Raw genomic sequence first — 12,371 nt, forward strand, 5'->3', positions numbered from 1 at the left:
TGAGTCATATTCCTCCTTCTATGTGTGCTGCAGAACAACTGAACAATTGTTTTAATGCTTGCACACAACATTCTGTAGTAAGATAAATAAATAGACCGTTGTGAACCAGAATCTACTTTTCCCAAATCATTCTAGCCTTGCCAGGGCTGAACAGTACTGGTTTTAATAGTTAAGCAACATCCTTTCTGAAGGGTTAGTGAAAGAACACACCCATAAGACAAACATCAACACGAATTTGCACAATGATGCCATAATATATACGAATTTTAATATCCCCTTCCATTCAGGTCTCGTAGTCTACAACACAAAGACTAAACGTAAGTACGCCCAACCTAAATTGCAACTTTGGGAACTAATTCGACAACTGTAATGATATGATGCCGTCCATATTGAAATCGCACAATTCTCAATATATTTCAGCTTAGCCGAGGAAGGCCTTTAGCCCGGGTCACGACCAGCAACAGAAAACTGAAACACGCACGCACCTTCACAGCTGGTATACAATGCAACGGATCATACACCTTAATGCTATCAGTGACATTAGCACTGGAAACTGCCAAAAGAAATGATTTTTCAAGTGCCAACGCTTCTAGATTCGACGACTTTCTTGCACCATCACCCCCTTGCAGGTCTACCACACATGCCTTTACCTCAACCTTTACCTTTTACTTCTGATGTAAATTATCAGCTATCATAAGTTCTCTGAACACATATTTTCTGAGTATATTTCAGTTTCGTCCTACCCACTTTACTCTGTTCTCTGCCTCCACTTGTACTTTTTCTGATGGTATCCCTACATTTAAACAACCGTATAGATCAAGGGGTTAACATGCAAAACAGTATTCAGGGTAGTTCAACTCTTGTTATGCATAATTCCAACAGGGAAAATCAGGCGGTGTTCTTAAACCAGAGACGGCAGTCGAATGCAGTTTTTTGCAAAGAAAAATCTACTTCAAATGTGCAAGTTCCGTTTTTCTTGTTATCATATTCACTGAAGCATAACAATCTGGATATAACTTTTGCAGGGAACTCTTCCTTTAATTTTTCGCCTTCTCAACTGTCCTACTCATGAAATGGGGCTATTTTTGATCCGTCACAGTATTGTGCAATGGCTCTTTAATATCTATTAACAGAAACTAATATCATGAAGTGATATTGATTTGGTTAAAATCTCTTCTAAATGTATAAACGACCAAGCATACGACGACACAACAGTTTTTTTCTCCTCAAATACCCTACTTACTCAAGGTTTAAAAATTAGGCAAGTCTTTTACTGAATCTTTACTCCCATGTGGTATAGGAAATTTAGTAAATGATCTTAAGCAAAGACCCATGCCTCATATGTTTTACCATCACAAATAAAAACCAAGACAGGAAATTGTACTATCAGCAAAATGCACACGTTTTTGAAAAAAACTTCAATTTCAGTCCAACGGAAGATGGGCATGATGCTTCCTGGTCTTGGCTTCCTAGGGTTTTACATTTCTTATTAAGCTGTACCTTCTGTGCTTAAAATATAGCATCATGCCCTACCCAATTTTTGAATCACTTCTGGACTCACTCTTGGTAATTTTATTGAAGGAAACTTGGTAATGTGGGGATTTTTACATTAACAATTCAAAAATTGTTTGGGTTCCAGCCATTCCCACTTTTAAGGGTCATGCTATAGGGAGTCTATGCACTTCTCTGTATCTTTTACTTTGATGATTTAGGAAGATTTATTTTTCATTCACTGGTATATATGATAGGTTAATAGAATATACCATTTGAAATGTCTATCTATGGCCCACTTCTATTTTAATGACACTTTGTTAGAACTTCCGAATGCTAAATTAAAAGCGGAGAGATTATTTCTAAGTGCTATTTGTTTAGTTGTTGGGGATTTCAATACTAAATACTTTTCAAGTACCTTTAACAAGTGTAGTTTTCGACGCAATGTCACTATATATGAGATCTACAGATCCGAATCCTCCGAATAAAAGGAATGACAAGCACGCTCTACTGTTAATTAAATGTGGATTGGAACTCAATTTGGCATTAAATAATCGCTGTTGAGACGATAAGGCAACAAATACAACTTGCTGTTTATTTCTCATTAAGGACTATACATATATCTTCATTTGAAAGTCGTCTCTTCTATACAAAATATATTAAGAAATCATCTTCTGTATTCATTAATATGTCACAAAGGATATCTGTTGTGCTAAAGTGATACAAAAGCAGCAAAAATAAGCTAAATTGCAAAATATTGTGATCAATCCAAAGTTTCCTTGCCACTAAAAATACCAGTACATCATATTATCGTGAAATACCTAGGCAACGAATTGTTAAATTTTTTTTACAGTAGTTATAGAGTTATAGATAGTTACCAGTGAGTTGAGTGACCCTCTTCTTACCCCAGTGTTCGGTGTACTTGCCAGTGGACAATTTCACTGATGAACTGATTGCATGAGAAACCCACAGCAACCATGTAGAAGGGCAAATTAGAAAGCCAATGGAGTAAGGTAATGAGACATATGTCATATAAGTTTTACTAGGAGATCAGAAACCTTTAAAGAGGAAGTGATAGGGGAAATCCGATGACCAGATCACTTTCAAAGCAATATCCAGGACCAATGGAGACAATATCCAAACGTATGTGGGGCCTTTAAATATGACATTCAGATGGACGAAATTGTAAATTACAAGAGGTAGGTACGTCAGAAAATAGCAAAATCCTGTGAGGTCTTAGAGTGTGAGAAAATGATGGAGAGAAGTAAAATATCTAACGACAAACATCAGGGAAAAATTTGAGAAGATATAATGAACATTAGGAGGAAACGGACTAAATGGAATCAAACCCCTAGTAAGTCCTATCCACTGAAACCTATACATTTTTGCTCTGCTTTTTAATTGAGAACTGTGATATTACAAGAAGTAAATGTATAAACTAAAAACTAATATCACTGACAAAGAAGACGCAAATGCAGTTGCGCAAATGAGTGAGGCCTTTCATAGCCATAGTAAAGACAACATTAGGTTAGTCTAGATTAAGATTGGCATTATTTTGAAAACATATTTGCAAACAACATTTTTTCAGCAACTTGTCTAGCCACGAAGACACTGTGTTTTACTGAAGACCATATGCAACATTAACCCAGCTAACATATTCATTTTCATCAGAAATGATTTGCAGGATCATTAAGAAATACTGAAATCTATGAGATATTTTCTTCACCGATTTAAGGAAAACTAAGCCAATCACCTCTTTAATATGAAAATGAAGGAAAAAAGCAAATAGGATATGCCTCTTGTCAACTAGTCAAGGGTCAGACCCAATGTTGCAATTAGGAATAAGGTGTATAGTTCTCTTGATGGCATGATATGTATATAAAAATATAAATTTTAATATTTCTGCAATTAAATGAGTTTAGCAGAAGACTTGGGTGACCTTGAACTAAGTTGGTGTCAAAGTGCAGGCCATTAAAGTCAAATCAATAGAACATTTTCAAGATATGTGCATAAGATAATTCTTCAAACAACTGTAAATGGGAATAACATAGTACGTTTTTTTTCTCAAAAATTCACTAGCCATCCTAGAGCAATTTAGGTCAATTATAGAAATTCTCTAGATCTTGAGAGCTGTTCAGCATTGTTGCTCTCTCACTTGTTCTTTGTTATACAAGGACCCTTACATACATAAGCTGCTGTTCTGCTGTAAGGAAAAATATGTTCTCATCTATTCGAAGTGAATAAAAATAATAATAATAATCATCATCATCATCATCATCATAATGATTAATTATTAGACTGAATATCTCTTGGAAAAACATGAATACATATAGAAGTATTAACAATATGAAATAAATCAACATTACAATTAAAACTATGACATTTTAATTACAATTTAGAATTAACCTCCAAGCTCCAGCTGTGGTTTAACATGGTGTCACATAGCACAAAAATGGGAGCCAAACCAATAGATTTTCCCCAGCCCTTTGCATCATAATCAAACCTGGTGACACCGTGGAGCTGAGAAAAAAGGACAAAATGTATCCTTTGGGAAACACTCATTAGATAAAGTCAAATAAAGATGCAACAAACCTGCACTACTTAAGAGAAGAATAATATGACAATTATTAGGGCAAAAAACTCTGAAGACAGAATACGTTGATATATGTTTAATTATCTGTTGAAATATAGAACCTTTAACTGGATATCTTTTCAGTTCTGGCTGTCTGCACACAAATGCTACTTGAGATAAACATAACTATAGTGAATTTCTATGATATTGTGTGAGTAACATTTGAACCTAACTATAACGTCCATGTAACCTTTGTTCTGCAGCACACATAGAAGAAAAAGCCTCCACTGTGTTGGAAGGTGTCCATTATTGCATAAAAATAATTAAGCCCACAAAGCAGACAGAGCTGCAACATAATGCAAGCATGTCTGTGTTGGCGCTAGTCACCAATATGTGATCAGGCACATGCAAAAAGAACATGAATGTGCCATAATTCATTCATATGGCACATTTCTACCCTTTTCTTCTGATGCAGGGCTGTGCAGCTAAGTGACTTCCTGTGCTGCACTGTGGCAGCAACTTGTAAATGATGCCCTGTGTGTGTCTTGAAATGGTGGAAATATCCTAAGCAATGCAACACTATGTAAAGTGTGGTGTTACAACACCATGTATAAGGAAGGGCCTCCATTTATGTTGTCTGTTTGTCCACAGGTAACTCCCATGGTTATGAGGCATGTCATGTTTCCAATACCTTTGAAACTGAGAATGTTTCTAATTGTATGCCCTCTTGTCATCATGTGTGTCCTGGAAAATCACATGTCATCATGTACACACCTGTCATTAATGTGCAGTCTATTGTGTGCCACACAAACCTACTCTATCAGTCCTCCAAGGGGATCTCACTGTTCAGCAAGGTAGACCCTCATACACACAGTACATCTTATAGGAAAGCATCCACACAAACACCAGTTAGATAATGTCCCTCTCTTGGTACTTTGCTGCCCACCGTCTGCCAGTGCAGGCTACAATCCCAGGACACTGCATCATGTTGAAAAATATTTCCTACACTGTCTTCAATCAGTGAGGCAGTGCAATTTTTATAGTTTACCAGTTGCACTGTACGGGGCAAGTCTCCCACATTTCTCTCCCCCTGTATACTGTCAACATAGTGGACACAGTGTATTGCCATGTGGAGACTGTCATGTCACACATTGTCATGCACTCAATAATCCCTCCATGGAAGTAGCTAATAAAAAACAATGACCATTACTGTTACATCCAAATATGTTTGAATGAATAAGACCACATCATCTAACACCGGCTACATTTTGAGAAATAAGACATATTTTAAATCAGTAATGCCTATAATAGTCACACACAAACACAATAGAGGAGTCTGAAAGACGTATCTCCTCAATGGCTAACTGACTCTCCATACTAGTATAGATTCACCACATTCATGGCATTGGCACTCACAAGTATTACAAATTGCATGTGTATCACACAGGCCAGTATAATTGTATTGGTAGTACAATGTAAGTCATACCAAAAATGAAAGTGCGTGCATGCCAAATAATGATGTGCACGTGTCAAACTGATTTAAAAGTGTATAAGTCATTCAAGACACATAACAGAATGTAGATGAATGTGGGCACCATCATTACCATTGACTGATTGTTCCCCTTCTGTCTTGTCGGTTAACCAAGGATATGGTCTGCAGCCATGGACTATGACCCCATATGCAAAACAGATGCCCAACAGATGCCCAACAGAGCTACAACCATGTACTTAGCAGGACCTTTTCATATTTGAGGAGACTTTCAGAGGTCTTAAGTCACACTTTTGCTGTCTCAACATGTCCAGGTGAAGTTTTCTCTACTCGCCCGCTATGGTATGTAAGATCATACTTGTGTGCTGCATATTTCGCAACATATGTGTGCGGACCAATGTCCCATGGGTCAAGGGAAATGAGGACCATGAAGGCCTAAAGGATGATGACGAGGAAGATTAAGACCAACACCAAAATATACCTACAATTGCTAGGACACAACAGAGAGGGCAAATTGTGTAGAATTTGTTGGCAAATGCATGAGCCACATCAAGGGATCTCAAATATACGAACTACATGAAAAAAGTGTTCTAAAATGCCAATAAATTGAAGAACACTACCATTTTGTAAGCAATTCTACTTCATAGCCACTGTAGACATAAAAACACTCAGATCATATATGCTAATAATTGGCACACAACAAAGGTATGTAGCAATGTGTAAAAACCCATAGCTGGGCTACATCTTGTAAATTAAAAAATGTGTGCATGACACCAAGCCGTGCCAAATGCATGTCCATTGGAATGACAGACACCAAATAAAGATAGCGATTTGGCACAATTTTAGATACGTCATAATAATCTGCGCTGTTGCAGTGTACTGACCATCAGGCATCCTACCACAATCCATATGGTGTGCTAATGTAAATAGTGGGCAATGACTGCATGAATGTGTTGTACATATAGCCACTTCCACAGCCTCAGAATTGTAAAGGATAATAGAGCTAACTCGTAGTCTGATGACTGTGAACAGAGGCACATTGTATGTGAGTGGAAACACAGTCCAACCCATACAGTTTACATATGCTACATCAATGTTTGCAGGTACATGGCAAATCCATTGTGACTTCTCACATCACACATATAAATGCAGAATTTGCAACAATGCCAGTGCAAGATTAGCTACCTGGTGCCAATGATGCCACAGTTGCCCTACTATGCCAAGATGCAGCTGGAACAAGCAGAGATATATCTCACAATGTTGGTGTGTTGCTTTCAGATACAAACAATGAGTTCACACCTACAGTTACAGTTATGTGTGACTTTACAAACAAGAGTTGAAATCTAAAACATTTGCACAGAAACAAAGTCCAAATGCAAGATGAATCCAGCCAAGGTACCATGCACTGATGCAATCCAGGTCATATTGGCAGAATGTGTCAACAAATGCCCAGGTGACGATCTTGTGTGAATGCATACTCACACCTTGAGTTCAAGTAGCCCCACAATGTAGCAACATATTGTGATACATGCAAATAGTGAGCATATACCTCCTTGGAATAAATCAGACTCATTTTGGCCAACTCAGCTGGCCTCGTGATCAGAAAAATAAAGGCAAAGAATTTAGGCAAACACTAATGTGCATTGTCATTGTGCATGTGCCACACATCATTCCAGACTTAAGCCCATACAGCAGATGTGTGTGTGTGTGTATGGTGGTTATTGGTTATCACTCTATGGTGACTGTTGGTATGCACACAACATCATGTGTCATATATGCTTAACCGGATCCATTACACATCTAGATAGTCAATATTTCTCCTGGATGCCACATACATTGTAGACTGGCAGAACCAGCCTGAGTATGTCACTCCCTGTGGTGATAATACGTCCACAAGACATCATAGGATAGCAATGTATACCGATGTGGGCCTAGGTACCACAGGCTGGTGCCACTGGTGGCTCTCTACTTTTGGACCTCAGGTGGCACAAGCCCCTCAACCACATCTATGAGGCCACGCTAAGTCACCCTACATGGTTCATCATGGCTTCACAGCTATGAAGTAAATCAAGGCACTGTAATAGGCTGTCTTGGTTTACTCTGTGTCATGGTTGCATTGCAGGTGTCATGCAGGTAATTTTGCGAGGCAGCATCCATAGATATTAAGAATGACTAATGCAAACTTATGGATATAAACCTTGTGCCATAGAAAAGGCTTATGCGTTCACCCAAGCTGACATCAAGTTGCATCATAGTTTTCAATTTATCTTCCTGTACATAAACCATCCATGAATTGGTATTGTTTTTTCTATGTGTGAAAATGGAAAACCCAGGGAAGTTAAAACATTTCTCCTTGTTACAACTCTCTTCTGGGGATGTTTAGTGTTTTTGGGAGTCATCATTTTTACGTCTGGGTCAGTGTCAATCTCCATGGGTGTTGCATGTGAATACCTACTGCAAGGCCCATGCAACACCTTCTTTATGCAGAGTAAAGCAATGCAGTGCTTTACGCTGCCTTGCCTTACTCAATAATTATGAAGTCATGCCAAGACATGCATGGTTGCTTTGCATTACACCATTAGTATGAGTGAGAGTCCTGCACCGCCCAAACTTCAAAAAAAGTGACTCTCCTGTGGGGCAGAACCTTTGCATATGAGTCCCCTAATGGAAACCACTCCAGATCACTCATTGCTGTATTGCCTACCATTTTAGTCAAGTTTGCCTCACTGATGTTGACCATCTATGATACAAAATGCTAGTAGAGAATTAAAAAGCCAGGCAAGGGGCAATTTGCACTGTCTTGTGTGATCTAGAATAAAAATGCTATGCAAGTCAGCAGCTTGCGCTGCATTGTGATACATTTCATTCAGGAAGGTGTGTCATGGGGTAGAACTTGGGCATTCCTGTGCACCCACCCATGGATTTTATGCAATCCCAGATTTACAAAGGTTTGTACACATGGGATTGCCTGATTTCTCCACGTCTGGCAGAAGATGGAGTAACAAGGAGAAAAATATTTTTAGGTCCTTGTAATTTCCTCTAACTGCATTATGCAGCACACATAGGAAAAGGGTATCCCTTCCTGCACAAAATCAATTCTCCTCACAATGCAGGCACACTGGCACCATGCTGCCAGGGTGCCTGTGTTAGTGTGAGGGTGACTGAAGTGCATCAGCATAAGAAGAGAGGAGAAATGCTCCATATTTTCATAAATATGGGGCAGTTCTGCCCCTCCCTTTCACGCAATGCAGCACATCAACTAGATTTTCTGCCCTGAGCTCTGTCAAAGATGATTTAATAGGCCCCTTAACAAGTGAGGCAGGTTAAAATTGCTACTTTGTATTTACACAAGGGGCCATATATTATAGAAGTGCCCCAGGGGTGCAATGGGTATTTGGGGGGGGTACCCTGAGTTGGATGGGCGCTTGAGGGCATCAAATCAGACACAAGGGGGGTGAGTACACCCTCATTCTGGGGATTTTGCGCACAGTTGAGGGGTCTAGGTGTGGGAGGAGGGCTGTGGGTTTCTCTAGGCCAGGGCGACTTCCATAGGCTAGGCCCCTCCGTAATGCAGGCCATTTGGCACTCCACCCCACCGCAGTAGAGTGCCAAGTACAGGTATACATGCCCCTGTGGCATCCATGTGCAGATGTCCACCATAGCGATGTAGGCCATATCCCAGGAATTGCATCTGTAGAGGCCAGGAGCACAGCGTAGTGCAGGGGGCTGCTGTGTCTGTATTGTCCGCCAACTGTAGCAGTAAGCCATGCACTCAACCTGTCTTTCTTCTGTCGCCCCCCCTTTCTCTGCTCTCCCTGTTCTTTTGTGCATCAGCATCATCAGGCGGAGGTACAGTGGCACCCGAGCACGAGGGAGCTGCATCCCACATGGCCATGGAGGGCCACACCACGGACTCAGAATGCACCAGTGGGATGGAGGGCGAGGGGAGCTTCACGTCGGGCACCGGATCACCAACCAGCGACACAGACTCGTCCGCCAATGGGAGCTCCCTTGTGGTGGTGGCACCATCTGTGCCCCACACTTCTACAGGTACAGCCGCCACCTCCCCTACCAGCACCGCCCTCCCAGCAGCCCCTCAGTGTTTGCCCCGTGCTCCCTCACCCAGGAGGGTGGGCATCACCTTCGCCCCAGGCACCTCAGCCCCTGCCCCTGTCACCCCTGCTGCCCTCAGTGAGGAGGCCATTGACCTCCTCAGGTCACTCACTGTTGGGCAGTCTACCATTGTGAATGCCATCCAGGGTGTAGAAAGGGAGTTGCAACACGGTAATGCATTCCTGGAGAGCATTCATTCTGGTCAGGCTGCCCTTCATCGAACCCTGCAATCTTTGTCCTCAGCACTGATGGCAGCCATTGTCCCTGTGTCTAGCCTCCCCCTCCAACTTCCTCCACCCAGACCCAAGCCCCTGTACCCCAGCCTATCCCAAGCACACCATCAGACAAGCATGCACACACCTCAACACACAAAAGTAGCTCAGGCAAACATAGGCACCACACATCCCACAGGCACTGACACAAGCATCAGACACATACAGACACAGCAACATCCACTGCCTCCACTGTGTCCCGCTCCTCATCGTCTCCTTCCTCCCTCCCAGTGTCATCTACACTCTCACCTGCATGCACTACATCTACAGCCGCTAGGACTCGCACCAGAACACCCACCACCACACCCCGCTCACCTGCACTCACCACCCCCACTCCCATTTACACGTCCCCTGTGTCATCTCCCAGTGTGTCTGTGATGCCCCCTCCCAAAGTCCCCAAACGCGGGCACCCACACAACCAACATCCATCCACCTCACGACAGCCTCCGGTACCTGCACCTGCACCCAAAACACCTAAAGTGACACCTCCTACAACCACCTCCTCTTCCTCCACTCCCAGACCCCCTCCAGCTACCCATCCCAGTGTTCATCATAAAGTCTCCCTCAGCAACATTGACCTCTTTGCCCCCATCCCCACCCCTCCAATTCATAAGTCTCGTAGTAGCACCTCAGCCAAAAAGACTCCATTACCAGTGGTGCGTGTTACAGGTGTGTGGAGTGCACCGGCCACCAGGGCAGGCAGTGGGACATGGAGCCAAAGCACTGCCAGTCCACCCCCTTGTAAAGTATCTCAAGTTGGAAAGTGGCCGACGGGACAGGGTGAAGACTCCTGGCGGCACAACTGCTCACAAGGGTCCCAGGGGGATTGCAGAGTCAGCTGTGACTCCTCCAAAGGTGGTGAAGGGCCAGAGGAAGTCTGAACAGTCTGGTGAGAGCAGCACGGCAGAGAAGAGCGCCATCCTCCCCGGCGGCCGGGACGCCACCGCCAGCACCATCGTCACTGGTCAGGAGACCACCACCGGAGTCAGTGCCCAGGAGGGCAGGAGTATCTTCACTGGTCAGGAGACCACCGCCAGAGTCAGTGCCCAGGAGGGCCCCAGCTGCCACAGCCCCGTTGGGAAATGAGGGACCCTCATGCCACTCACCAATGCACAGGTCAGAGACCGCCATGGCAAAGCACCGCTGAACAAGGGAATCACCACCATGGTGAAGACCGCTGAACAGGGCAAAGCACTGCTGAACAGGGCAGAGAACCGCTGAACAGATCATAGACCGCCATGGCAAAGCACCGCTGAACAAGGAAACACCGCCACATCAAGCATCGTTATCCCATGTACAGCTGGGACTGTGATGGAACAGGAACCGTCACGGGGAGCTTAATGCAGTGTGGGCACCATTCCCCCTCCAGAACCAGTGGAGACTGTTATCCACTTGACAGACTGTGGCTTTGCACTCCCCAGGATTGTTCAGTAGGCAAACCAACCACTGTAGAGACTTGAGAGACTGTGTCTTTGCACTCCCCAGGATTGTTCAGTGGGCAAACCAACCACTGTAGAGACTTGAGAGACTGTGGCTTTGCACTCCCCAGGATTGTTCAGTGGGCAAACCAACCACTGTAGAGACTTGAGAGACTGTGGCTTTGCACTCCCCAGGATTGTTCAGTGGGCAAACCAACCACTGTAGAGACTTGAAAGACTGTGGCTTTGCACTCCCCAGGATTGTTCAGTGGGCAAACCAACCACTGTAGAGACTTGAGAGACTGTGACTTTGCACTCCTCAGGATACATCAATGGGCATGGAGCCCCGTCGTGGATCTGGCGTGGTTCTGTAATCCGGCTGAGGTGCCCCCCCTTCCCTTCCCCCTGAGGTGCCTGTTGTATTTCGATCTGATGCCCCAGCAGTGTTCTCTCCGTTTGTGGACAGGTATCCATTGTGGGCCTCGCCCATGCATTTTTGGACCAGTGGTGAACGGACATTGATATGTGCATACCTGCACTGCTTCTCGTAATGTATATACTTTTTAATGTGTATATATATATATATATATATATATATATATATATATATATATCTGTATATATTTGGTAACTGTATTTTGATACATTACAATTTTTCGACTGATTTCCTTTTCTCTTTGCATTCTTCCGGGGGGGTTGTGGGTTTTTACTGTGATGTTTTGACATGCATAGCTGTGTGTGTTATAATGTGCGAGGGTGGGGGTGGGGGTGTTTCGTGTGTGTCCCCCTGACTTTTGCCTCCCCTATGTCATAGGTGCAGGTGCAGTTGTCTTCGCCGCCGCCGTTGCTGGTGTTCGTAAATGAGCAGGAAGACAAGGTGCAGGAAGGATTTGTAATTCCAGCTCCATGGTGTCCTCCTTCCTTGTGGGATGTGTAGAAGGTGAGCGTTTTCCCATTGCAAAAGCTGTTTCCGCCGTGTTTTTATCCACGGTGAATCTGCCCCGGAAAAGGTGGCG

Source organism: Pleurodeles waltl, chromosome 2_1 (assembly GCF_031143425.1).
Source record: "Pleurodeles waltl isolate 20211129_DDA chromosome 2_1, aPleWal1.hap1.20221129, whole genome shotgun sequence".
Taxonomy (NCBI): domain Eukaryota; kingdom Metazoa; phylum Chordata; class Amphibia; order Caudata; family Salamandridae; genus Pleurodeles; species Pleurodeles waltl.